This window comes from Cnephaeus nilssonii, assembly GCF_951640355.1.
Source record: "Cnephaeus nilssonii genome assembly, chromosome: 8".
In the NCBI taxonomy this organism is placed as follows: Eukaryota; Metazoa; Chordata; class Mammalia; order Chiroptera; family Vespertilionidae; genus Cnephaeus; species Cnephaeus nilssonii.
Genome location: NC_137079.1, coordinates 20790358 through 20818170, shown reverse-complemented (window position 1 = coordinate 20818170; position 27813 = coordinate 20790358).

Below are 27813 nucleotides of genomic sequence, written 5' to 3'. Positions count from 1 at the left end.
GGGTATTTATTTTATACTTCGGGTTATAATCCAACTAGAGGCCCTATGCACAAAATTCATGCAAGGGGCTTGGCCCTCGCAGCCCCTGCTTCATCTGGAAGGTCATCCGGAGGTCGTCTGGATGGTTGTTCTGCTGTTCGGTCTAATTAGCATATTAGCTCTTTATTATATAGAATATTACTTTTTCTCTTTTTCTTTTTGTAATTTCCTCATTTTTATTTCTGATTTTGAATTTGAGCTCTCTCTCTTTTTTCTTGGTCAGTCCAGCTAAAGGTTTTTCAATTTTGTTTATCTTTTCTTTTTTAAAAATATATTTTTATTGATTTTCAGAGAGAAAAGGAGAGGAAGAAAAAGATAGAAATATCAATGATGAGAGAGAATCATTGATCGGTTGCCTCCTGCATGCCCCTTACTAGGGGGTCAAGCCCACAACCCGGGCATGTGCCCTGACCAGGAATCGAACCATGACCTCCTGGTTCAGATGTCGACATTCAACCACTGAGCCACACCGGCCAGGCAATTTTGTTCATATTTTCTTTTTTAAAAATATATTTTATTGATTTTTTACAGAGAAGAAGGGAGAGGGATAGAGAATTAAAAACATTGATGAGAGAGAAACATTGATGAGCTGCCTCCTGCACACCCCCTACTGGGGATGTGCCCACAATCAAGGAACATGCCCTTGACCAGAATCAAACCCAGGACCCTTCAGTTTGCAGGCCGATACTCTATCCACTGAGCCAAACCGGTTAGGACAATTTTGCTCATATTTTCAATGAACCTGCCATTTTGGTTTTTTTTTTTCATTGGTATTTTCTTTTTATCTTTTTTAGTGTCTATTTCATTCATTTCCATTCTGATCTTGATTATTTCCTTCCTTAGACTCACCTCAGTCTTGGTTTGTTCTTCTTTTTCTAGTTCCTTTAGGTGTTAAGTTAGATTGCTTATTTGAGATTTTTCTTGTTTCTTGGGGTAGGCTTGTATTGCTATGAACACCCCTCATAACTATTTTTACTACATCCCATAGATTTAGTATGTTATGTTTTTGTTTTCATTTGTCTCTAGGTATTTTGTGATTAATTTTTTTTTTCCTTTGGTTATCCATTGGTTGTTCAGTAGCATGTTTAGTCTCCACAGTTTTTTTTTTCCTTTTCATTTCTTTCTTTTCTCTTTCTTTCTTTCTTTCTTTCTTTCTTTCTTTCTTTCTTTCTTTCTTTCTTTTTTACTTTGTAATTGATTTTTAATTTTATTTTGGTCAAAGAATATACTTGATATAATTCAACCTTCTTGAATTTATTGATGCTTGTTTTATGGCCTAACATGTGATCTATCCTGAAGAATGTTTCATGTATACTTGAGAAGAATGTGTATTCTGCTGCTTTTGAATGGAATGCAACTATTAAGTTTATCTGGTATAATGTGTTATTTAAGGTCAATGTTACCTTGTTGACTTTCTGTCTGGATGATATATTCATTGGTGCAAGTGAGATGTTAAAGAATCCTACGGTTATTGGGATACTATCAATTTCTCCCTTGATGTTTGTTAATATTGCTCTGTATATTTTAGTGCTTCCACATTGAGTGCATATAAATGTATGAGTTGTGTCTTCTTGCTATATTTACCCTTTTATAATTATGTAATGCCCCTCTTTGTCTTTATTACAGTCTTGTTTTGTTTGTTTGTTTTAAAATGTTTTTATTGATTTCAGAGAGGAAGGGAGAGGGCGAGAGAGATAGAAACATCAATGATGAGAGAGAATCATTTATCAGCTGCCTCCCACATGCCACCCCTCACCACCCTAGGGGTGGGGGATTGAGCCTACAACCCGGTCATGTGCCCTATCCAGGAACTGAACTGTGACTCCTGGTTCATACGTCAATGCTCAATCACTGAGTCACACCAGCCGTGCTATATTCTTTGTTTTAGGAGGAGGGAAGAATTGGAGAAAATAGAAGATACCTGTAATACTATCAACAATAAAAATATATTTTAAAAATGTCTACTTTGTCTGATATGAACATCAGCTTTCTTTTTGTTTCCACTTGCATGGAATAGCTTTCTCTATCCCTTGACTTTTAGTCTATGTGTGCCCTTACCTCTGAAGTGAGTTCCTTATAGGCAGCATATAGATGGGTCTTATTTACATATCCATTCAGCTACTCTATATCTTTTTATTGGAGAATTTAGTCCATTTACATTTAAAGTAATTATTGAAAGGTATGTACAAGTTTCATGGGTTTTGACAAACGTACATTGCCATATATTTACCATTACAGTATCATACAGCATAGCTGCACCACCCTGAAAATTCGTTTTGTTTGACTTATTCAACCTCATACCCCCTAATCCATAACCCTTGAACCCACTAATCTTTCTATCATTTTGGCTCTTTTATTGATTTGTATTTCCAGAATATCATATAATTTGAATCATACAGCATGTAGCCTTTCATATTGGCTTGTCACACATAGCGGTATGCACTTAATATTCATTTTTTTTTGGTGGCTTAATAGCCCATTTCTTATTATTGAAGAATAATATTCAATTTTATAAATATAGAATAGTGTGATTACATATTCATATATAGAGACACATTTTGGTTGCTTATTGTTTTGAGTAATTATAGATAAAGGTTCTATAAACATCAATGGCAGGCTTTAGGTTGGGCATAAGTTTGATATCAGTTAGGTAAATATCTAGGAACATGACTGCTGAATTGTATCATAATACTATGTTTAGCTGTATAACCTATTGTCAAACTGTCTTTCAAAGTGACTATATCATTTTGCATTACCACCACTAGTGAATGAGAGTTTCTATTGCTCCATACCCTTGCCAGCATTTAGTATTGTCCTTCTTTTGGAAATTTTAGCCATTTTTATAGGTGCTAGTGGTATCACATTTGTTGCTTTAATTTGTAATTGATTAACAAAAAATGTTGAAGAACATTTTTTTCATATGATTATTTGCCATCTGCATATCTTCTTTGGTGATATGCTCAGGACTTTTGCCCATTTATTAAATTTGGTTGTTTGCTTTCTTACTGCTTAATTTTATAAGTTCTTTGTGTATTTTGGATACAAGTCCCTTGTCATATTTGTGCTTTGCAATTTTTTCTCCCTTCTGTGGCTCTTCTTTCTGTTCTCTTCATGGTGTTTTTTGCACAGCAGAAGTTTTGTGGGTTGTTTTTTGTTTGTTTGTTTGTTTTTAATAAAGCCCTATTTATTTTCACATCAATTTTACTTTTGGTGTTGTATCCAAAAATTCATTGCCAATTCTAAGTATTTTTCCAGAGTTTTATAGTTTTGAATTTTACATTTAGGGCTATGATTCACTTGAGTTAAAATTTCTGTGAAAGGTTTTGGATATTTTTCTATGCAATGTGTTGTTGGTTTTTTTGTTTGTTTGTTTGTTTTTGCATCTGGACATTCAGTTGTTTCAGCATTATTTGTTGTAAAGGCTATACTTTCTCTTTTGACTTGTCCATACTCCTTGATCAAACATTAGTTAATTATATTTGGATGGCTCTCTATTGTTATGTTGATTTATGTCTTTTTTTTTCATTAATACTGCACTGTTTATTACTACAATTTTATAGTTAACACTTGAAATTAAGTTAGTGTGAGTTTTCCAACTATATTTTTCTCACTTAGTAGTATGTTGGCTAATCTAGATTATTTGCCTAAGTGAAAAGAATACAGTTGGAGAACTTAAAATCAGTTTATGTTAATATATGCTGAATATGTTACAGATATTTTTAATAAGATTGCATTAAATCTCTGGATCAATTTAAGAAAAGTTGACATTCTAATAATGTTTAGTCTTTTAATCTATGAACACAAACTGTTTCTACATTTATGCAAATAGTCTGATATTTCTAAATCAGTTTTGTAGTTTTTCATGTATAGAGTCTCTACATATTTTGTTAGAGCTTGTACTTAAGAATTCAATTTTTGGTGCTTTTTAAATGGCATTTTCTTTAACTGTTAATTGTTTATTGGTGGCATATAGTAAAACATTTGACTTCATTATATTAACATTTTTTATTGAAACCTTGTTATACTTGCTTATTAGTTTCAGGAATTCTTGTTGATTCTTTAAGATTTCCTACATAGACAATCCTGTCTTCTGAGAACAATGAGTTTTGTCTTTTCCTGTGTGTCTTTTATTTCTTTTTCTGGTATGATTGAAGCTACTAGTCCTTTCAATACCGTGCTGAATAGAAGGAGAGTGGACATCATTGCTTTGTTACAGATGTTAGATAGGAAAGTATCCAGTACCTCACCGTTAAGTATCATGTTAGCTGAAGATGTTTTTTATCAAGTTGAGGAAGTTTCCTTTTATTGGTAGTTTGCTGAGAGTGCTGAGAGTTTTTATCATAAAAGGATGTGATGGCAAGTAGGGGAGAGAAGGTATTTTATAAACCTAAGATTTAATCCCAGCTGTTCAGGGATCTGGGACTCTGGGCTGTGACCTTCACAGGTTATTTCACCATTTTTATAGCTTTGTTCCTCCCATAGATGAGGCAGGAAAGCTAAAGGGCCTGGAGTGACAACAGTGCTCTTCCCTCATTTCAGATAAGCCTTTGGTAAAATCTCTTTCCCTGGAGAGTATGTCTTTGTTTTGAAGAACACTGTTGGGTGTATTTCATGATAATTGCTCTCCCCAGCACTGATTTCTCTGGAACTGCAAGACAATCTTTCTTAGATCTCCACCTTGAGAAACTAGTTGGTTCTTGGAGGTAAAACCTGCAAAGGTCAGGGGCTCCAGGACTGCAGTTCCCAGGATTTTCTTGCTTAAATTGTTTCTGTGAGGTTTTGACTCTAGTAACCTCCGCTCTAAGTCAGTGGTCGGCAAACTCATTAGTCAACAGAGCCAAATATCAACAGTACAACGATTGAAATTTCTTTTGAGAGCCAAATTTTTTAAAACTTAAACTTCTTCTAACGCCACTTCTTCAAAACAGACTCACCCAGGTCGTGGTATTTTGTGGAAGAGTCACACTCAAGGGGCCAAAGAGCCGCATGTGGCTCGCGAGCCGCCGTTTGCCAATCACTGCTCTAAGTGAACAGAATCTCTTGGCTTCCCTGTCTCATCAGATTTCACATCGGTAATTTGCCCTTCAAAATTCAATTATCTGATTGATCCAAGGAAATTCATTGATTTTTAGTTTGTTCAGATTATTATTATTATTATTATAGCTGTAAAGACAGGAGTGACAATTTATATGTTTAACCTGAAATCAGAGTCAATACATTACTCTTCATCTCTAATTTGGGGGAACATAAGCTTTAGAACCTGCTCTGTCATGTGTTTAATTTATCCTGTAAGCTTCTGTTAGTCATGGAAGCAGAGAAGCATGTACCCCTGGGGCAAATAAGGTAATTTCAGTTTAATTGAGAATATGCTGAAAGCATGACAAATAATGTGAATAAATTGTCAATTTTCACTAAGCAAAAACCCTTTTATAAAAAAAGTTTTAATGTAACATTTTCTGGATGGAGCTGTTGAGAGCATGGAATCATTTATCCCAGGTATTCAGTGCCTATTTTATGCCAAGCTCTATGGGAGGTGCTGAGGAGATGTACATATGGAACTTAAAGACTAGAAAAGGATATAGAATTCTAGTATATTTAAAAATATTATTGCAGAATAATCTTCCAGGCAAGAGAAACAGGTAAGTTAACCCTGGAGATAAGACACAATAAATCCTCGTGTACTGCTGGTGGGAATGCAGACTGGTGCAGCCACTGTGGAGAACAGTATGGAGTTTCCTCAAAAAACTAAAAATGGAACTCCCATTTGACCCAGTGATCCCACTTCTAGGAATATACCAGGTGTACCGGTTAATAATGCAGATTTTTTTCAATAGGTGGAGTTATACATATGTTGATAAATATGCGATTTGATATGTATGCTATTTTGTTATATTGACAACAGGCTTCAAAACTTCATATGTCAAATTTTCTGAAGGTGTTAACAACATAGATATTTTTATGCTTAAAAATGTCAAATTTTGTGCCAAAAAATGAGCATTTGCAGGAAGTTTTAATTCATTGTTTTATTTTGAAGAAAGTGCTGTTGAAAGTTATCATATAGTTTGGGAAGCTTATGGTGAATATGCTCCATCTCAAGATATTTGTAAATGCTGGTTTAAATGCTTTAAAAGTGATGATTTCTATGTGAAAGGCAAAGAACTTCCAGGTTAACCAAAAAAAATTTGAAGACCAACAATTACAAGCATTGTTGGATGAAGATGCATGTCAACCTCAAAAAAAAAAAAAAACTTGCAGAAAGATTAAACATTGCTCAGCAAACAATTTCTGATCATTTATAAGCAATGGGAAAGATTTTATAGGAAGGAAAATGGGTGCCACATCAACTGAATGAAAGACAAATGGAAAACTGAAAAGTCATCAGTAAAATGTTGCTCCAAAGGCATGACAGAAAGTCTTTTTTGCATCGAATTGTGACTGGCGATGAAAAGTGGATTTATTTTGAGAATCCCAAATGCACAAAATCATGGGTTGATCCAGGTCAACCATCAACATCGACTGCAAGGCCAAATCGCTTCAGAAAGAAGACAATGCTCTGTGTTTGGTGGGATCAGAAAGGTGTGATGTATTATGAGCTTCTAAAACCAGGTGAAACCATTACTACTGATCCCTACCAACAACAAATACTCAATGTGAACCATGCTTTGATCGTGAAATGACCAGAATGTGCCAGATGACACAGCAAAGTAATTTTGCTCCATGATAACGCACCATCACACACTTCAAAACTACTTAAAGATATGTTAAAAGATCTTGCCTGGGAAGTATTAACCCTCCTGCTATAGTCACCAGACCTTGCTCCTTCAGATTACCACTTGTTCAGATGGATGGCACAGACACTTTCTGAGCAGCACTTCAAAACGTATGAAGAAGTAAAAAATTGGATTTCTGAGTGGTTTGCCTCAAAACAAGAGAAGTTCTATTGGGACAGTATCCACAAATTACCTGAAAGATGGGGGAAATGTGTAGCTAGCAATGGACATTACTTTGAATAAAGCACTTTTGATGTTTCTCTTGAAATTATTGTGTTTTCTTTGATTACAAAATCCGCATTATTAACCGGTACACCTTGTATCCCAAGTAACTAGAAACACCAATCAGAAAGGATATATGCACCCCTATGTTCATAGCAGCACAATTTACCATAGCTAAGATTTGGAAACAGCTTAAGTGCCCATCAGCAGATGAGTGGATTAAAAAACTGTGGTACATCTACACAATGGAATACTACACTGCAGTAAAAAAGAAGGAATTTTTACCATTTGCACCAGCATGGATGGAACTGGAGAGTATATGCTAAGCAAAATAAGCCAGTCAGAGAAAGACAAATATCACATGATCTCACTCATTTGTGGAATATAATGAACAACATAGACAGATGAACAAAAACAGATCCAGAGACAGAGAAGCATCGATCAGACCATCAAACCTCAGAGGGAAGGTAGGGGAGGCTGGGGGTAAGGGGGAGAGATCAACCAATTGACTTGTATGCATGCATATAAGCCTGACCAATGGACACAGACACCAGGGCGGTGAGGGCATGAGTGGGGGGGTGGAGAGGCAATGGGGGGATAAGGACACATATGTAATACCTTAATCAATAAAGAAAAAAAAGATTTAAAAAAAAATAAAGACACGATAAGAACTGAAAAGAAACAAAGAATTCCAGGATTGATGGAACATAGAATTTCTTCAATTCAGTCACAGCAGGAAACAAATGGCACATTCCAAAGGTATAATTGAAGGATAATTTAAAGAGGGAATTATTTGCAAAGAGGTCAACAAGGCTACTGGAAACTACCTAGAGTTAATAAAGTAGTTACTACCCCACCTAAAGTGGGACGGGGAGGAAGTGGTTATCAAAAATAAGGGAGAGCCGAAACCGGTTTGGCTCAGTGGATAGAGCGTTGGCCTGCGGACTCAAGGGTCCCAGGTTCGATTCCGGTCAAGGGCATGTACCTTGGTTGCGGGCACATCCCCATTAGGGGGTGTGCAAGAGGCAGCTGATCGATGTTTCTCATCGATGTTTCTAACTCTCTATCCCTCTCTCTTCCTCTCTGTAAAAAATCAATAAAATATATTAAAAAAAAATAAGGGAGAGATATCATAGAAGAGAGTTGTTGGAGATCTTTGACCCTCAGTTGAAGAATGTATCTTCTACCAATTCTGGCTTGACAGGCAAAGACACACGAGTGTAAATCTCTTGCCCAATGATATCTCATAGTTGCCTATCATTGGCTGAACACAAACAGAGGCAAGAAAGTTCAGGCAGTCCATAGTGTTTAGTCTTTCTGGGCAAAACACTAGAAAAGAGGGAGTGAAACTGGTGAAGATGAATGTGATGGCAAATTGAGATTATGTAGCATAGTCCATTGAGTTTGTCCATCAGCATCCACTCTTGTTTCTTTATCTAGATAGCAATCTGTATTCCTCTTGGAGTGCCCCATAAGCTATCATACTATCACAAAGTGGTATAATTTCAGTCAGATTTCCACCTGAAGCCAAAAATATTAGCCCTCACTAATATGCTCTGTATTATCCAAAAGTGGGAAAAGGGAAGTTATTGAAATAACAATAGCAATTAATTAAAATAATATATACATGCAATAGTCTTGACTTCTATAGCTGCTTATAAGGACAAAATTGAAAAGCAAAGTTTCCTTTTTCTGTCACTAATTGCACGATGAAATTTTTCTCAAGATGAGGTGAACCAAACAATAATTTTCATAACAGCTGGGTCCTTGGTGGTCCTGATTTTATTGAATTGCCTCAGTTTCTTATTGATTAGTATAATTCATTAAGAGGCATTCAAGTGAATATGCTGAATTTCAGTAAAATCCCCAATTTATCTAATTTTCTCCTAGTAATCTGGAGGAATCATCCCAGCCAGTAAAGTGATTACCTTTCTACTTATTGGTTAAGCAGCAGGAGGGGGCCTCAAATGGCCAGGAGGCAGCCTCAGTTTTTCAATTTAATCTGTATTTCCCAGTAGAAGCACTTCTTTCTTGGGCACTCGGACCTCCAAATCCACTCAAGCTAATGGAGAAAGGAAGTAGAAGCCCCTTAAGTGTGAGGTGTTATATTGAGAGTGGCCTCTTCGTTGGCACGCTCCTTACTCAGGACCAGTTCACTTTGCTAATGGGTAGGTATAATGATTGCTCACATGCGTAAGGAATGAGTTGCATCTTGTAGAAAAACACTCTGACCCTGATCCTAACATAAACAAATAACTGCCCTTTCCATGATGAAAATAGATCCAATGTAATAAACCTACCACCAGGCAGATGGCTGCTTTTCCTAAGTAATAAGCTTCTTTGGGGTCTAAGTGTTGGCACTAAGTGGCCATTGTGTGATCAACTTTAGGAAAGCAAAGTCTCTGCTGTTGAGCTCAAGGTTTGCGTCCATCACTGTCACCATGACCACTTTTAAAACAGGTTCATTGAGCCAAAACTGGGGTGGTTAAGAAAAGAGGCACAAATAAAGAAATGAATAAAAGAACTGTCAAATCTCAGAGGGAAGGTAGGGGAGGGTGGGGGTAAGGGAGAGAGATCAACCAAAGGACTTATATGCATGCACATAAGCCTAACCAATGAGCACAGACAGCAGGGGGGTGAGGGCATGAGTCGGGGGGTGGGGTGGGGGGTAATGGGGGATGAGGACACATATGTAATACCTTAATCAATAAAGAAATAAAAAAAACAAATAAAAGAGGCTGACATATTTAGCAAATGGGATATTTTGTTTACCTCCTCTCCAAAGGTTGCCTTCTAGTGGGTATTTACAAGTATATTTACACTAGAGGCCCAGTGCATGATTTAATCATGCACCTGGTGCACCAGCGGGCTGTCCACCGGTGCCCCAGGCCTTCCGAAAGCCTCCGGCGCTGCGGAGGCTTTCGAAAGGCCTTGCGCCGGAGCAGACAGGCGGCCAGGTCCCCCGCTTTGGCCTTTGATCGCGGGGGACCTGTCCGGCTGGCTGTCCGCAGGCGCCCCAGGCCTTCCGAAAGCCTCCGGCGCTGCGGAGGCTTTCGAAAGGCCTTGCGCCGGAGCAGACAGGCGGCCAGGTCCCCCGCTTTGGCCTTTGATCGCGGGGGACCTGTCCGGCTGGCTGTCCGCAGGCGCCCCAGGCCTTCCGAAAGCCTCCGCCGCTGCGGAGGCTTTCGAAAGGCCTTGCGCCGGAGCAGACAGGCGGCCAGGTCCCCCGCTTTGGCCTTTGATCGCGGGGGACCTGTCCGGCTGGCTGTCCGCAGGCGCCCCAGGCCTTCCGAAAGCCTCCGGCGCTGCGGAGGCTTTCGAAAGGCCTTGCGCCGGAGCAGACAGGCGGCCAGGTCCCCCGCTTTGGCCTTTGATCGCGGGGGACCTGTCCGGCTGGCTGTCCGCAGGCGCCCCAGGCCTTCCGAAAGCCTCCGGCGCTGCGGAGGCTTTCGAAAGGCCTTGCGCCGGAGCAGACAGGCGGCCAGGTCCCCCGCTTTGGCCTTTGATCGCGGGGGACCTGTCCGGCTGGCTGTCCGCAGGCACCCCAGGCCTTCCGAAAGCCTCCGGCAGCCATGGTACAGACGCTAAGCTCGCGGCGCCAGAAGCGCCGCGCGTCCTTCTGGCCCAATCAGCTACCCCGGCCACCCTGAGTCCCGCCCCCTGCGCCTCCTGCTGGCCCAATCGTGGGCGTAGCGGAGTGATGGTAATTTACATATTACCATTTTATTATGTAGGATTCTCTTTCTATTCTAAGAAGCCCAACTACATATCTTCAGTCTTTCATTTTTGTGCCAAATCCTTGACCACTAAAACTATTAGCAACTGTCTATCATTCAATGTGTCTCTATACCTTAGATAATATTTTCTTCAAAGAAGATGGACAAACAGATTTTTCTGCTTGAAGTTCTGTATACTGGAAGGATGTCCTTTCGGCATTGTTTTTCAGAGGCAACCATCAGTAGGGCTTTAATGTACCAACTATGAACTTCTAGCTGATACCAGCATACTATTCATACCTGTCCATAAACCAGGCCCATGCATTGCCCTCCTCTGTGAATTGATCATATGTGTGGGTTGAAGGAGAGGTTGCAACAGAGGGTACTAACAAAATTTGAAGCACCTGCTAATGTGCTTTATTTGTAACTTTTGGATCTTCTTAGATTTGGTCTAATATATGTACAACACCACTCAAAAGAGGCAAGGAGTAGAGTATCTTGCACAGCAGCCTACTCATAATTCAGTCTCCTCTTTCTCCAGATCTTATTGAAAACAGGTAGACTTTTGGATTACTTAGCAAATTGGACAGCACAATACATCCAAATGTGACATTTGTTGTCTCCCAGAAACCAAAAAGAATTGCCTCCCCCAAATTTTGTGCCTCATTGTATTGAATGATTGAATGAGTAGTACATGGGCAGAGACTTGTTTCCCATTAGTGGGCCATAGAAAATTCACCAATGTGGTGGGCCCTGCACTTCTTTCAGTTTATCTCTCAGATTCTGATATGAATATATCTTACTTAAGCATAAACAAACATTCCAAGAAATAACCAGGGCAATTTAGGAAAATTATTCTTAATGTAATAAACCAATGTAGTCTCTCCTAAGATACATCCAGGATTTCAATGCCCTTCAGACAAGTGAGGGAGGGTTCACTTATCTCAGAGCATAGATAATGAGGCTGAGTTGCGGTCTTTGTCTGCTAAAGGCAAACTGCTCTTGATTTTTTTTTTTGTTGAAGTGGACTAAAAAGAAAGCAATTTGTTCAGTCAATATCTGCATTGCCAAGAAGCTGGGCTGATTTGTGATAGTAGATTCCAGCTCCAGAACTATAGCCACAACAGGCATCACCATCTGATTAACTTTATAACAATTTATGGTCACTCTCGGAGGTACATCTAGATTTTGTAAATGAGACAGAAATCACCTACTCCTAAATATTGGAAGCCCTTGATGGTGTCACAAATCATTCCACCACTCCCAGGGGAGGGCTAATGCCTTGGGGTTACTATTCTAGAGGATAGAGATGCAACACTTTCTTAATTACAAGGCTTCTAAGTTCTGCCTTTATTCATCCAAAAGTATTGGGTGCCAAGGACTTCATATAATATGATTCACCAAACCTACTAGAGCCTAAATGTTAAGCTTGAACTGTCTTTTCCTGTAATATTAGCCTACTTTGAAGTTAAAGAGTTAAATTAAAAAACACCATGGAAAATATTTTTCTGAGGTCAAGATCCAAAAGAATGATCTATAACCATTGAAGCTAGAGACAAATAGATCAGATTGTTCGGAGAAATTCTTCATGTTTCAGTTGGGAGGAAAAAGAATGAGGTGTGAAACATGAATACAATCCACTTACCAGCAAAGGAGGTTTCCAAGGACGACTTTAAGCTTGTTTGGATTTTCAACATAGCGGAAGTATTGTTCTTTCCACAGATACTGCCTCTTTCTAAAATCAGTAATGGAATAGGTGTTATATTTTTGTTTGTACAGATTAAAATGGTTCATCTCACAGTCATTAGGAAGTGTGAGAGTCGTGTCTTAAAGCATGGGCATGCATGTTTGTTTCATAAAACATAAAAGAGACAAGTGGGAGCCTGGATGGTAATTGGGAGAGGGGCACATTTGTTCATCAGTTGATCCCATGCTGTTGCCCCAAGACAAATCTGGACAATGCTGCTGGTATTGTTTCATCAGAACTTGTCTATATGTGGTGTTCCCTGGAAGTCTATAATAAAGCCAATCCAGACTACTAATTTTGTCTCTTTCTTTTTAAACTTTGTTTTCATGGACATAAAGTTTTACTTTCAAAGAAGATTGGTTTAAGTGATCTAGGTATGTGAACCTGCTTTATTTTTATTATAATTTTCCACTCTAACTTGTATGATCTAGGCTTTTGATAAGCCAGTAAGTTATTGTGCTTTCTAGAAAAATGGAGATAAGTGTTAACATTCACTATTCTGTCTTGAAGACAATGATCTGTCACTAGCTCACTTTTGGAATCCAACACAGAAAATAGCTACAATGACAAAAAAATATTATGAACTTTTTTATATAAAGAATATATATATATTTAAAATATTTATTAAATGCTTAACATACATAAACATGATGATAAATATAAGAGTATTGGTCTCTTCCCACAGAACTTTTAAATGGAAAGTATCACAGAACAATGAACTAAATACCACTGTGGTAAGTACTTCACAGAAGCAGCTCTTTGAGAATGGATAATACTAGAACTTGATAATACTAGAACTTGACCTAGTCAGGGCATCAGGAATGGCTTTCCTGAAAATGGGGTTTAAACTAACACCTACAACATGAGTAAAATTAACGAGGTGAAAGATATGTGTCTTTCACACACATAACAGTGAATGTGTATAGAGAGGAAAGTATTTCAGGGAGAGGCACATTATATAAAAAATATATGAATTGGAAAGGAAGAAGATATGCATTATAAAAACAAACAAAAAAGGTCTGGAGTAGTGGGGCATAGAGAGTAAGTGGAAAAGTGTTTTCAATGAGAACAGATATATCATCCAGGGTCATGAAAGTCAATTGAAGGATGTTGGATTGGGTTGGGCTCTATTATAATATCAAGGAGAAGACCTTTAAGTGTGTTAAACATGAGACTTGACATAAAATCATATTTGTGATTTGGGGAGATCATATGAGTTCTGTGTGGGAATACATTATATTTTCTATGGAAATAACAGATCATTAATAAAAAACCAACATGAGCCAATGGGAGGTGGTAGTCAGTTTAGAATGGAAGGGGCCTGATAAATGCTAGAAGCTAGAGGTTCAAATGTGAGTGAGGGCAGAGGGAAAGAGTGGGATTAAGAACTTGATGGGGAGAGCAGAGATGGGAGTACAAATAAAACAAAGAGTCTATACAAATGGTGGAATAGGGCAAGACAAATAAAAAAGGTCAAGTATTTGGGCATTTTACCTAGTTTTTAAAATTGATAATTATCCCTTTTAAAATGAACCACTCTCTTCATTCTTTTACTTAATAGTTAACTGAATATGTTTCATATTCAATTATACTGTGGGGCCCTGAAGACACTTAAGTCTCTTAAACATCATATAAAGATATAAACTGCAATTTCTTCTTGTATCAGTTTGGATATGATTAGGAAAATTGAGCTATTCCAAATATTCTTGGAATAAAGGGGTTCAATATAGGAGATAGGGTTTATCTTAGACAATGACATTCTGGAAGGCTGCAGTTGTAAGACTGGGGTAAGAGTCACTAAAAACTTCAGCCTGAAACACAAAGTGGGTATTTTTCAAAAGTACTGTGATGAAGCACTGCAAATTTGAAGTCTCTGAGAAGAAATTCGGACCATTTCCTAGGTTACTGTGATAGAGACAGTTCACAGAGAAGTCTAGAACACACTGCATTTGCTCACAGTAACCTCCACATGATAATGGCTTCACCTCCATTTTGCCTTCTGAATGTATTTCAAGTTATTTTTATAGGTATCCTCTACCCCCGAACCGCAGGCTGCGTGGGGCTACCAGGTCAGCAGGGGAGGCAGTCAGGGGCGACCATGCCGGCAGAGGGGGGCAGTGAGGGGCAACCAGGCTGGGAGGGGGTGTAGTTAGGGGTGACCAGGCTGGTGGGGGGGGCAGTTAGGGGCAACCAGGCCGGCAGAGGGGGGCAGTGAGGGGTGACCAGGCTGGCGGGGGCAGGGCAGTTGGGGCAACCAGGCCTGCAGGAGGTCAGTTGGGGGTGATTAGGCTGGCATTGGGGGCAGTTAGGGGTGATCAGGCAGGCAGGCAGGTGAGCAGTTAGGAGCCAGCAGTCCTGGATTGTGAGAGGGATGTCTGACTGCCGGTTTAGGCCCGATCCTCTTGATATCCTTTAACTTAAATAAATACTGGCTTATAGAATTAACCACTATTAACACATCTGATATCAGATAGAAAGTGAATTGGAGAAAGGAAAAAGAAATAGTTCTGTGTACACACACACACACACACACACACACACACAGACACACATATTAAAACAATGAAAATATGCATAAATAATCCAGTGGCCAATTTTACAATTGACCGCAAATCTATAATTACAATTTGTAACTTTCTCTACTGCTCATTTCATTTTTCCCTTGCACTCAGGCAGTACCCCAGATGGTATAGTTCTTATCCTGGTGGGTCTGTACTTTTAGTTGTCTTGATGGTATTTTGTTATTGTGGTTTCTCAGTAGCTTTTACTATAGAATATGGGGATACTAAAAGTTTCCACAGAGAATCTCTGGGTTACAGGCACGCTCCTTTATACCCTATTGTGTAACAGTAATTCTGTTTCTCCGTGATAGTCACCCAGACAACATATACTCTTCATCTGTTTGAGGAACACAAATAGCCACTTGTCAGTCTCAACTTTCAGGTCAATGTCACATGGATGTTTCTCTCTTTTGGAAACTGAGACCTTTAATCAAAAGGAACCCAAAGTTTTGAGGATGAAAAGCAACAAACTTCTAGTGAGTCATAGGATCCATTCTCACTTCCACTCTTGGGTTCCCAGACTTGTGGGTCCCAGCTACATGTTGGCTCAAATCACATATCACACCCAAAGGACTTTATCTAGCTCTATGAAGGTACTGTATCCCAGGCTGTGCCATAACTGAGTGTCCAAAAGCGTATTTCACTCTTCTACCAGATCACATCTGATAATGTATGTTCCTTCTCTCAGCTAATAGTGAGTACCCCTATGCTCAAGACTGCCTGTCAGAGGCTGCCAGAAACTACACCTTAAGCAGCAGAGAGATGTACACAATGTGGTTCCCTTTTCTTGTGTTCAGGGATAAAACAGACACTGCAATCATCATTTTGTAATAAAAAATTCTTTAGTAGAGACACAAGAATATGCTATACTGATTAAGAAGGGAAAGAATTACTTCCAGCTTGTGGTTGGAAAAGGCTTAATGGAGAAGACATGAGGTGAAGGAGTTCTTATAGGTGTGGAAACAAGAGCAAAGGCAACATGTAGCAATTTCAGGATCCTAGAGAGCAGTGTTGACTTGGTGAAGAAAAAAGAAGTGTGAGTAAGTTGACTTGGAAAGGAAGTTTAAAGAGTGGATGGGTGTGAGGCCTCTGGAGGAACTGAAATGTCATTCTAATCACTTCTTACTGCAACGGGAAGCAATAGGAGGTTATTCTGTTTGTTCGTTTGCTTTCTTTCAGAAAAAGATTGTTGCAAAATATTACAGCAGAAGAAAGGTCAGAACTTAAATCCTGCTTAGTTGTATGATCTTGGAGAAATACTTATCTCTCTGAGCTTCATTGTCAGTAATGTGGATGATAATACATCCAGGGGTGTTAGTCTTTCATTAAATAAGTATGCCTTGAACTATGCACTTAACTAGGTAGTGGATAATGATGACAATGAAGCTGAGAACCAAGCTGAGGAGGTGTCATGTATGGGTACAACCTATGACTCACCCTGTTCTAGGCTCCACGAGCTCTTTGGTGAGGTAGAGTTTGAGGCCAGGAGTGCCACACTCTGAGGCCATTGGGCATGAGGAAGTAAGTGATGGGACTCTTCTTCCAACCGCAGTTTATTGGATCATGACCTACAGTATTTCTTTTACTTCCCTTTCATCTCCCCATTCTTTAGGGTGAAAATTACTTTATTACAGTTTGTTTCAATCACACAAACTATATACAAGTATACAATTTCATAACTTCGAATGTTATATTAAAATGTCCATGGCTTAAACCAAATTGGAATTTTAACAGGCTTTCATACCAGACTCCCTGTTCTCAGTTCCACCTCCTCACTCCCCACCCCAAGCCTCATGCATCTTCTGCCTCTTGGAAAGACAATTTGATCACAATGCATCATACTCATTGTAATAACAACTTGATCTGGTGATGTGCAGGCACTGTCATAAACAACATATGTTGTTTAATGAGCAAAACAACCCTATGAGGTATGTGTTATTTTTATCCTGATTTTACAGACGAGGAGACTGGGGTCAAGTAATTTGCCAAAGAAGGGGGTCAAGTAATTTGCCAAAGCCTTACTGAGAGGCAGAACTGTAATTCAAAACGTAAGTGCCAATCACACACTTTACCTGCTTCCTGTAGCCCAAGCTGCAGGGCATTGGATTCCAGGGGACCCACCTTGACCCAGTGTCCTCCACACATGGCCACTAGGGGTCTCCACGCTAAGCTTTTCATTTCCACCAAAATGAGATAATGTGACTGGCAGCCTCCTCAGTTCAGACCTACTGCAGTGGATTTGCCCATAACTGAAAATACGTACTCTTTTTTTTTTCCTGAGATACAGGCTGCCTCAAATAATATTCCTATATCTTCCAGTTTTGAAATTTTAAAAATTTGGAGTAAAAAATAATCTAGATTTTCTTTGCAGCAGAATCCATCCTCTTCAGTTTCCTGCTCTTTCCCTCTCTCTGAACTCATCCCAGGACAAGGTCTGTTTGATTTGTGTCTGGATACTTGGATGGGGACCTACTTGGTTAATTGCAGCACTTTTTATTTATTTTTTTACCCCCTCATCAGACTGCAAAGCTGGAGTCAGTTTGAATTGGTGACGCTATTAGAAGGCTCTTCAAAGTCTGCATGGGAAAACGAAAGAAACTTGCAGCAGTAGAGAAATTTGAGGAAAGACCAGAAGTGCCTAGTAAGAATTTTATTAAATTTTGATAATATGTAAACCATTTTCTTGCCTTCCCATAAAAGTGCCATCTATCTATCTATCATCTATCTATCTATCTATCTATCTATCTATCTATCTATCTATCTAATGTATTGCAAAGTTGAAAATTTTTCAAGCAAGGGAACATCCAAAGTTTGGGTCCAGTATAACCTAAAGGTGGGCAAGATCAAGAGCCAATGTCCCAACACCAGCAGCCAGCCACATCTGGGTTATATCTCGATCATCTTAATACTAGTTAACACTTATCTAGGACTTACTCTGAGCCAGGCACCATCCAAATATTAACTTTAAATCTTTACAACAATGCTATACATTAGATTGTATTACTGGCTTCCTTTTACAGATGGAGAAACGGAGGCATACAGAAGTTACATGCTTGCTCCAAGTCGCTCAGAGTCTGTGGCAGAGCTAGAATTGGAACCCAGGCTCACTTGTTTCAGAGAGCATGCCATTATGTTGTAGTCCCATGATTTCTGAATTCTTACTTCTCCTTATATTACTTTATTTTTTTTCTCCACCTCAAAGATATAATTCTAGACACCTATGGAGTACCTGCTTAGACTTAGTCTTTATTTATTGAGGACTGCCCTATCTCCCAGCAACATGTGAACCTCTTATAGCCTGTTCCTGCCATAGGATTCTCACCTCTTGGACCCTACCCAGCAAGGACCTAAGAGATCCTCAGAGCTGAGAATGGAGGGTGAACTCTGAACAGTACAACTCCAGGAAATGTTTGTGAACTCCTGCTGTTAAGAATCCCAGGCTGCTCTGCTTCCCCCTTTTCGGGCTCCTGGTTTTAATAATGTCCTTGGATTTTGTGTGGCACCTGAGAATCATTCCAATCTATTTCCTTTATGATGAAGCCAGTTTGAGATGGTGACTTGTACGCAAGGGTCTTCACTAAGCCACGCTGCCTCCCTTTAGCACTCTTTTGCACACAGGCTACCTGTCAAACAGGCATCCAATAATAAATACTATTTTGCCAAACCACACACATATTATTATTCTTCCCCCAGTGAAGGGAAGGCAGACTCAAATACAAACAAAAGTGGCTTTAGCTATATTTCACTTTTTTACATTAATTTTTTTTCTTTTTATTTTATAGCTAGAAACTTCCATTAGGTGTTTAGTCAACAAATATTTATTTCCTTTAGGTATTTAGCCAAGAAATATTTATTTTTATGAAATATAAATACACCATTGAATCTAGTTCTTATAATACTAAGTCCAGAAGCCACTTTTTGCTCAAACTGAAATAGCACTTCTTGCCTTGAGAAATGACTGAAGCAAACCCTTCTAAAAGCACAGTGCGCTGACTCTACAGTGAAAGGCATCGTACAACCAGTGACAGTTCTGAGTGGAGGGGAGGCACTTAGCCAGAGCAGCAACAGCAGTGAAGCAAAGCTGAGAAGCATAGATCATAATTTTATTCTTGTACTATTTTCTGTTTTGAGAGCAGGAAAACATGTTTATTGCATAGTGTGAAATTTTAAGATGCATGTTTTAGTTCTGTTTAAAAATTAAACCTTTCAGCTTATAAATTAATGCATATGTTTTTTTTTAAAAAAAAACACAAGTAGGTGCCTAGTGTGTTGCTAAACTATTTTAGTATTCCCAGCTCTTTTGGTTCTATTACCTTTCCAATTCACCTCTGCCCAGGCCTCACACTGACCGCCAGTACTGTGATTGCCTTCGCTTTACATTACACCACAGGTGCTCGGCAGAGGAAATTCATGATGAGAATGGATTGACAGTCACTAGTGCCCTGTCTTGCAGTTCATCCTTTGCCTACATGCCACAATTTGGTGCTGTATCTAAAATTTATATGCATAATTTGTATCTACATGTTTAACTTCAAAATTTGCTAAATTATTTTTATTGTCTCTATCCTTGGGTTCTAGATCTCCTTATAGGTGAACTTTATGAAGTTAGGAAACATTTATTGAATGCAACTCTGTGCCTGGTACCTTTCTAGATGCTAGGAATAGAAAGATGCAATTTTTGTTATCTAGCATTATCTTGTCACATGGTAGGTGCTCAGTAAATGTTTGAGTAATTAAATATGTGGACACATTGGTATGTAGAACTACTTGAATATTTGTTGGATCTCTTTCCTTGCAATAAGATTTACCATTCCACTGACATATTTTAGTCAACTCTAAAGGGTCTTGGTGGTGATGCTAATAACAATGACTTTGATTTACAAAGTACCAACTGACAACTTACGTAATGTTTCATTTGTACTATCACTATTCCAGTCAGGAATGTTTTGGTGGGTGGGAACAAAACTGATTCAAGCTAAGTTAAATAAAAGGGACTCGTATATAACAATAGCAACAATAACAAAAATTAACTGTCCCCTTTTCTTTTGGCCTTTTGAGCCCTCTAACTAGCTTGGCCAAGAAGAGACAAGCAATCCTTAGTGTCACCTTACAAAGTGGTTCTCAGCCAGGGTCTCTTTGCTCCCCAGGGAACATTGGATATGTCGGGAGAAATTTTGGGTTGTCCCATGGTGGGGAGATTGTGATTGCAGAAGTGAAGTATGCTGCTAGGCATTCTACATTGCACAGAACAGCACCCACCCTCCAATGTCAGTAAGTGCCAGGGTGTGAGACTGCTGGGGTGTTACAGTGAAGGCAGTGCAGGGAGGTGGTTACAAGCACAGATTTTAGAACCAGGCAGACCTGGTCATAAATTCTGGCTCTGCCATTTCCTAGCTCTGATGTTATTATAAGGTGTTTTGGTGTATGTGCCTCAATGTCCCAATCCAGTGGTCAGCAAACTCATTAGTCAACAGAGCCAAATATCAACAGTACAACGATTGAAATTTCTTTTGAGAGCCAAATACCGACTTCCGCGCATGGGCCACGAAGTTTCAATCGCACTGTATGTGCGCGCCTGCACGTGGTATTTTGTGGAAGAGCCACACTCAAGGGGCCAAAGAGCCGCATGTGGCTCGCGAGCCGCAGTTTGCCAACCACTGTCCCAATCTATTAAATGGAGTAGAAGTTATTATTGTGTAAATTCACTGGGGAGATTAAATGATATAATCAATACAAGTAAGACACTTAACATTGTTTCAGGCACATAGTACTTGATAATAAATCATAGATGTCATGTTCCTCACCTGAGTTAAAGAGTTGTTTCCAAAGAAACTTTTCTAAGAAACGAAGTAAAAAATAGAACAAACAAAAACGAAAGACAAAAGCACAGAAGTAGACACGCATATTTGAGTGTCTTTTCAGTGACCTTTTCCTAAGGTCACTAAAGCCCAGTCTCCAAGAGGCCTGCTAGACTCAGCCCTTCTTTCCCCTTGTCTTTCTCCGTGTGTGTGGAGCGCAGATATGATGAATTCAAGTGACTACAGGGAATAGGCAGGTAATATATATGACACAAGGAGCCCAATGTTGGCATTTAAACATATATACGAATGTCTTCACTTCCACAAAGAAGTATACTCACTCCCATTTTTCTTGAGTCATGTCATTCTCTTAATCTTTTATTTTTTTTGCTCTTGACAGAGACATGGGTATAGAAAAATATTTCTTTACTTTAATTCATACAATAGTGCAATAACAATGATATGTGGCAACTAACACTTGGCCTTGATGTTGGAGGATAATTGTGGGGGTGTGTCCAAGCTGGAGAATGCAGGCCTGGCCTTAAAGGTGCAGCTCCTACTCAAGCCCAGTCGGTTGTTGAACTGTGGGAATATAGGGCAGTGGATGCCAAGTCCTTTTCACTTTTGAAAAGAAGACAGAAATCTAGAGTTTTATGTGAACTCTCCTGATATTTAAATATTGGTTTATGTTGTTGAAAATTGCTCTGTGGATAAAACAAAACATGGCTGAGGGCTGAATTCAGCCTAAGGGCAGTAAGTCTATTGCCTCTAGACCAGTGATGGGCAACATTTTGAGCTTGGTGTGTCAAACTTCGCCAAAAAAAACTGAGCATAACTCGGGTAGTGTGTCACTTTGAGGAAAAAACATTATTTTGCAAATGTTTCATCCTCAGGAGCAGCAAATGTTTCATCCTCGGCTGCATGTCATCAGAAATGGCTATGCATGTCAGTGCTGACACGCGTGTCATAGGTTTGCCATCACTGCTCTAGACTAATAAAATAAGGCTTCTTTTTTTTTTAACCTTTTTTTTCTCATTACCATTATTCAACATTCCCAGCAATGTCTAATGTATTTGCTCATTCAACAATTATTATTGAATGTCTACTGTGTGCCTAGTGCTGTGTTAAGTGCAATTGGTATAGAGCAGTGGTCGGCAAACTCATTAGTCAACAGAGCCAAATATCAACAGTACAACGATTGAAATTTCTTTTGAGAGCCAAATTTTTTAACCTTAAACTTCTTCTAACGCCACTTCTTCAAATAGACTCGCCCAGGCTGTGGTATTTTGTGGAAGAGCCACACTCAAGGGGCCAAAGAGCCGCATGTGGCTCGTGAGCCCCGGTTTGCTGACCACTGGTATAGAGGGTGCAAAGGCCCTGAGGCAGACAGGTTACTTAGCAGAACTGAGGGACAGCAAGAGGCCAGAGCTATGTGACTGAGGACCACTGTGGAAGAGTCTGTGGGCTCTGGTAAAAGTTTGGATTTTGCTTCCAGTAGATGGGAAGCCATTGGAGTTGTCTGGGCAGAGCAGTCACATGTGTCTATTTGTATTTGAATAGGATTGCTCTGATTTCTATTGAGAATAGACTGTACAACAACAACAAATGTGGGGTTCTCTGAGAATAGTTGAGGTTGAATCTTGGTAGCATTCAATTGTGAACAAAGCTGAAATTGGCTTTTCAACTTAACACCACTTTTCCCAACCCTCTCAGTTAGTTCCCTATGGAAGACTCCGTCCTCTCACTTACAGACACATATTAAAGATTCCCAGTTAATACATGCAAAGGACTTAGAACAAGGCCTGACACATACCATCTTTTAATAAATTCTAATTATTATTACTGCTACTTTTCCCTTACATTACTTAGAAGATTTAAAAAGTATTGAACTTTCAATGCATATAAAATGCATGTATACACTACTCAATAAATCTGTGTTTAAAACTAACAAGAATAGTGTCAGTGGCTTGTGTGTGTGTGTTACTTGCCATTGTGTTGGCTCCGATTCCTGGTGACCCTATGAATGGGAGATGTCCACAATGTACTGTCCCCAACAGCCCTACTCAGCATGTAGATTCATGCCTCTAGTTCTTTTTAAGGGGTCAATCCATCTCATATTTGATCTTCCTTCTTCCAAGCTGCCTCTATTGTTCTGAGTAGTAGTGTCTTTTCCAGAGAACTCTGCTTTCTCATGATGTGCCTGAATAGCTTCAGTTTTGTTGTTTTTGCCTCCAGCAATGGTTCAGGATTAATTTGCTCCAGGATTGATTTGGTCATCTTTTTGTTGTTCCATGTTGTCCATGGCGCTATCCCCAATACCATATTTCAAATGAATCCATTTTTTCTTAACAACCTTCACTACCCAACGTTTGCATCTGTACATAGTAATTGGAAATACAAAGGTGTGGAAGATCTTAGCCTTGGTCTCTAATGACTTATCATTGCTCTTGAGCTTTCCTAATTCTTCCATTATTGCTTTTCCAAGTTTCAGCCTTTTCTTGTCTTCTTGGCTTCAGTCTCCATTTGAATTGATGACTGAACCAAGGTGAGCAACATCTGTAACAATTTTAATGTCTTCATTGTCTGTTAAAGTTGTGTATCTCTTCTGTAGTCCTGATTTTTGTCTTATTGATGTTCAAATGCAGTCCTGCTTTGACACTTTCTTCTTTCATTTTCATCAAAAGTCATTTCAAATCATTGCTCCTTTATGCCAGAAAGATAGTGTAATCTGTAAATCTTAAGTTATTTCTCCCAGCCATATTTCCTCCTCTTTCTCTCAGTCAAGCCCAGTGTTTTTTGTATATTTCTACACAGACATTAAACAAATAGGGATATAAAATGCACCCTTGTCTCTCACCTCTGCCTATAGAAAACCATTCTGTCTCTCCACCTTCTGTCCTGATAGTGGCTTTCTGTCCACAATAAAGACTATTCATCAGGAAAATCAGAGGCTTACAGAGGTTAAATATTCAATGAATGATAAAATCACTATTAGCAAAATGTCACTTGAATTGAGTGAATTTTTTTTAAACAGGAGGAAAAGAGAAAGATTCTAATTTAAATGAATTGAAGCTGTTCTGTTTCACAAGACTGCCAGAATATGTGTGTATCTCAGGAATTTTAAGTGGGAAGAGGCAACGTCCCATAAATCTTTCCTGACTATATTCATATCTGACCTATTTTAGACAATTAGGTCCCTCATGGAGTATACACAAAAGGGAGGTGGGAGGCAGGGTGGATGCTGCTGTCTTTTTCTTTTGTCTTCAGAAAAAATAATGGCCTCAAGAGACCAGACTTAGTCTCCTTTTAATGAGAAAGGTGTGGAGAGAAAGAGCAAAGGCATAAAAGGAAGACAGCTAGAAGGACAAGGAATAGCTTGGATCATTTAAAAACTTCATAGTGAGTTTTATCATTGGCATTTATTTATTATTTTCTTGCTTTAGGGAATTCAGTGGGTTGAAATCTAACATGCAAAACAGATATAAGGCAATCTTTGCTTTTTTATAGGATTCAAGACAGGGCTGCCTAAAAGAGAGACGTTTCTTAGTTGTATTTAAAACAGAACTCAATTGCACGAAAATCAGTTTGCAAACAGCTTTTTAAGAACCACCCTTTAGTTATTTATTAATTTATTTACATTGTTTTATTAGTGATAACTAGACCCTCCGAAAACCCTGTGAAAGTCTTGAATCCTCATCTTTAAATTTCTGAAGGAGCAATGATACAGAGACTGAGAAAAACAGATGATACCAGCACTTGAAAAGACTGAAAAGAATAGACTCACCAAGAGCTTGTGAGTCCCTGGTGAAGGGTTCTTTCTATTTGATTAGCAGTGTGGACCAGACAGGACAATCATTTCAGTCATTTCTTTACCTGTGGCAGGGAGTGACAGACACAGCCCTCTTTCTAAAGATCACCGTTCCATGATTCCTATTACCTGGACTTATAAATGTCCTCTTTTGTGTCCTATACCTGTTTAAATGAAATGTTTATACCGTTTAAATAAGTATATACATTTTAATGAAAATACATGTTATACACACTTAAATAAAAGTAATTGAGGCTGGTAGGTGGATTAACATCTTCTAGACTCAATGCACTTTAGAAGGTGGTTCCATTTTTCTGTTAGTTCATTTATAGATCTGCTGCCTCCAGTTTGCAAACTGTAGTAATTTGGTTTAACCACTGGCCTGGTGTGTTACATCTTCCTCTGAGTTGAATACCTTCCATCTCTTCACAGCTTCCTGTTAAATATTTATTATTGAACAATGCTGGAAATCAAGTGAGGTTTTGCATCCAACCAAGACACAAATGTTCCATGCTGAGCCCCTCCGCTAATTAAACCCCCAGATCCTGTCCTTGTAATGAACAGTTGAGTAAGGAACATAAAAGAACAAAAGTCTCCGGATTAGGCCAGACTGTATTGCCAATACCATACAGTTTTTAAAAAGTGAGAGACATAGAGTGTGATGAGCCTTTCTCTTTCCTTTTTCAGTTTTTAGGTGATATGTCAGTTGCCTTTGCTTCAATGCAGAGCATAAAAAAATTGATGTACTTATTAGAACAAGTTTATTTACTTGATTCATTTTTAGTTTTATTTTCATTTGCTGAGATTAGTAGAAGACAAAGGTATATTTGACGTATGAAAGAGTTTGGTCAAATAGTTTTTTATCTGAGTTATACTGGGGGAAATTTGTTTTTTCGAACATTGGCTTTTGTTGCCATATGTTCACCAGTGTGAGTCCAGGTTTTCACCAATAAGGCACAGCTTAGTGCACCTTTTAATAGATAAAGTTAGGCTCATTCTAAAGTTTACATTACTCATTGATCTGCTTTTCCCCTCTGGTATCCTATTAACAAATCGACACCAAAGCTGTCTTGGGGTCTATCCTTCCAAAAGAGAGTTCCAGGCAGAACAATGCATAACAATGCATTAGAAACACAATGACTTCTATGTCCAAAACATGGTAGCATTCTCTGTATTTTACATGATCTCTTCTAGTTCTTGAGAAAAAATAGTCAAACTTGTCAAATTATTGTAACTTTTGCAAATTCTCTATCAAGATTGTTTCTCTCCTCAGCCCTTCCCATGATGGAAACTGAGTACAGGGGAAGCTACCGGAAGAATAGCCTATGGTCTTCTGCCACACAGGTGGTCCTTGCTGACCTTTCTGGAGGCATCCCTCAATTTGCTGGGTTTCTGCATCCCTGAGTGTTCTTTGCTGATGTCTTCTCAGATGTGGTGGTCCCACCTGCTTCCTTTGGGTATCTTGTTAGTACCTGCTGTTTAGTCTAGACTCCAGCATTCATGACACATGTTCTGGGGTCAAAGACTCACAATTTAATGACTTTTAATATGAATCACAAACCTTGATAATGGGGTCCAATCACAGGATGTGCTTCATTTAAAAAATATTTAAAAATTTTAAATTATTGTTGTTTACATATCTTAGTAGTATGTAAATTCAGACCTGCTTCATGTGGTAACCCCTTCTTATATTTAATAGTACCCCCTTACCTCTGGAGGGGTATGTTCCAAGACCCCTAATGGGTGCCTGAAAACTTGGATAGTATGAAACCCTATATATACTATGTTTTTCCCTATATGTACATGCCTATGATAGAGTTTAATTTATAAATTAGGCACATCAAGAGATTAACAACAATAATAATGAAATAGAGCAAATGTCACAATATCTATACCAATAAAAGGGTAATATGCTAATTAGACCAGACGTCTTCCAGCTATCCTTCCAGACAAAGCCACAGTGGCTGCTGCTGAGAGGGCTGGGCCGAGGCTCAGGCAAGCCGCTGATGGTGGCAGCTGCTGCTGCAAGGGCCGGACTGAGGCTCTGGCAATCCGCGGTGGCCAGCAGTGGCAGCAGCAGTGGTGTGATAGGGGCGTTGCCTTCCCCTGATTGGCCCAGTTGCCTCCTGCAGAGGGAGGCCAGAGGCAGCAGCAGCAAGGAGGTTATGGGGGTTGTGCCTTCCCATGATTGCCTGGTCACCTCCCACAGAGGGAGGAGCAAGCCTAAGCCATCAGTAGGACATTCCCTGAGGGCTCCCAGACTGTGAGAGGGGGCAGGCCAGGCTGAGGGACGCCCCCCGACATGTGCACACATTTTCATGCACCAGGCCTCTAGTACAATAATAAAAGTTAGGTAAATGTGGTCTCTCTCTCTCTTAAAATATGTTATTGTACTACTAGAGGCCCAATGCACGACATTCATGCACTGGGAGTGGTCCCTCAGCCTGGCCTGCACCCTCTCAGTGTCCAGGACCCTTCAGGGGATGTCCGACTGCCAACTTAAGGGGGAGCAGGCCTAAGCCGGCAGTCAGATATCCCCCAAGAGGTCCTTAGTGCTGCCACTGCTGCTGCACTCACCAGCCATGAACCTGGCTTCTGGTTGAGCAGCGCTCCCCCTGTGGGAGTGCACTGACCACCAGGGGGCAGCTCCTGCATTGAGCATCTGCCCCCTGGTGGTCAGTGTGCATCATAGTGACCGGTCATCCTGCCATTCGGTCTATTTGCATATTAGCCTTTTATTATATAGGATACTCACCCTTCTTTTTCTTATGAGGATGTGAAATGATAAATTGCCTAGGTAATGATATGAAGTGAGGTGAATGATGTAGGCATTGTAACATAGCACTAGGCTACTATTGACCTTTTGACCCATGTGAGGTCCAATAGTGAAACTAGCAGGAATTTATTTTTCCTTCATGACTATTTCATGACTAGAACATGTGTTCTTATTGTAGATCTTAGCAGCCTCAGCATGTGATTTTTTTCTTTCCTTATCAAGTTGAGAACTTTCACCTTTTCACTTAAAGAAAGTACTTCGCAGCTTCTCTTTGGCACATCCAAATTGCCAGAATCACTATTCCTGTGCTATGGGGCCATAGGAACATAAAGGTAACATGAACACCAGCTCTGTGATACCACAACAGTGGATCTGA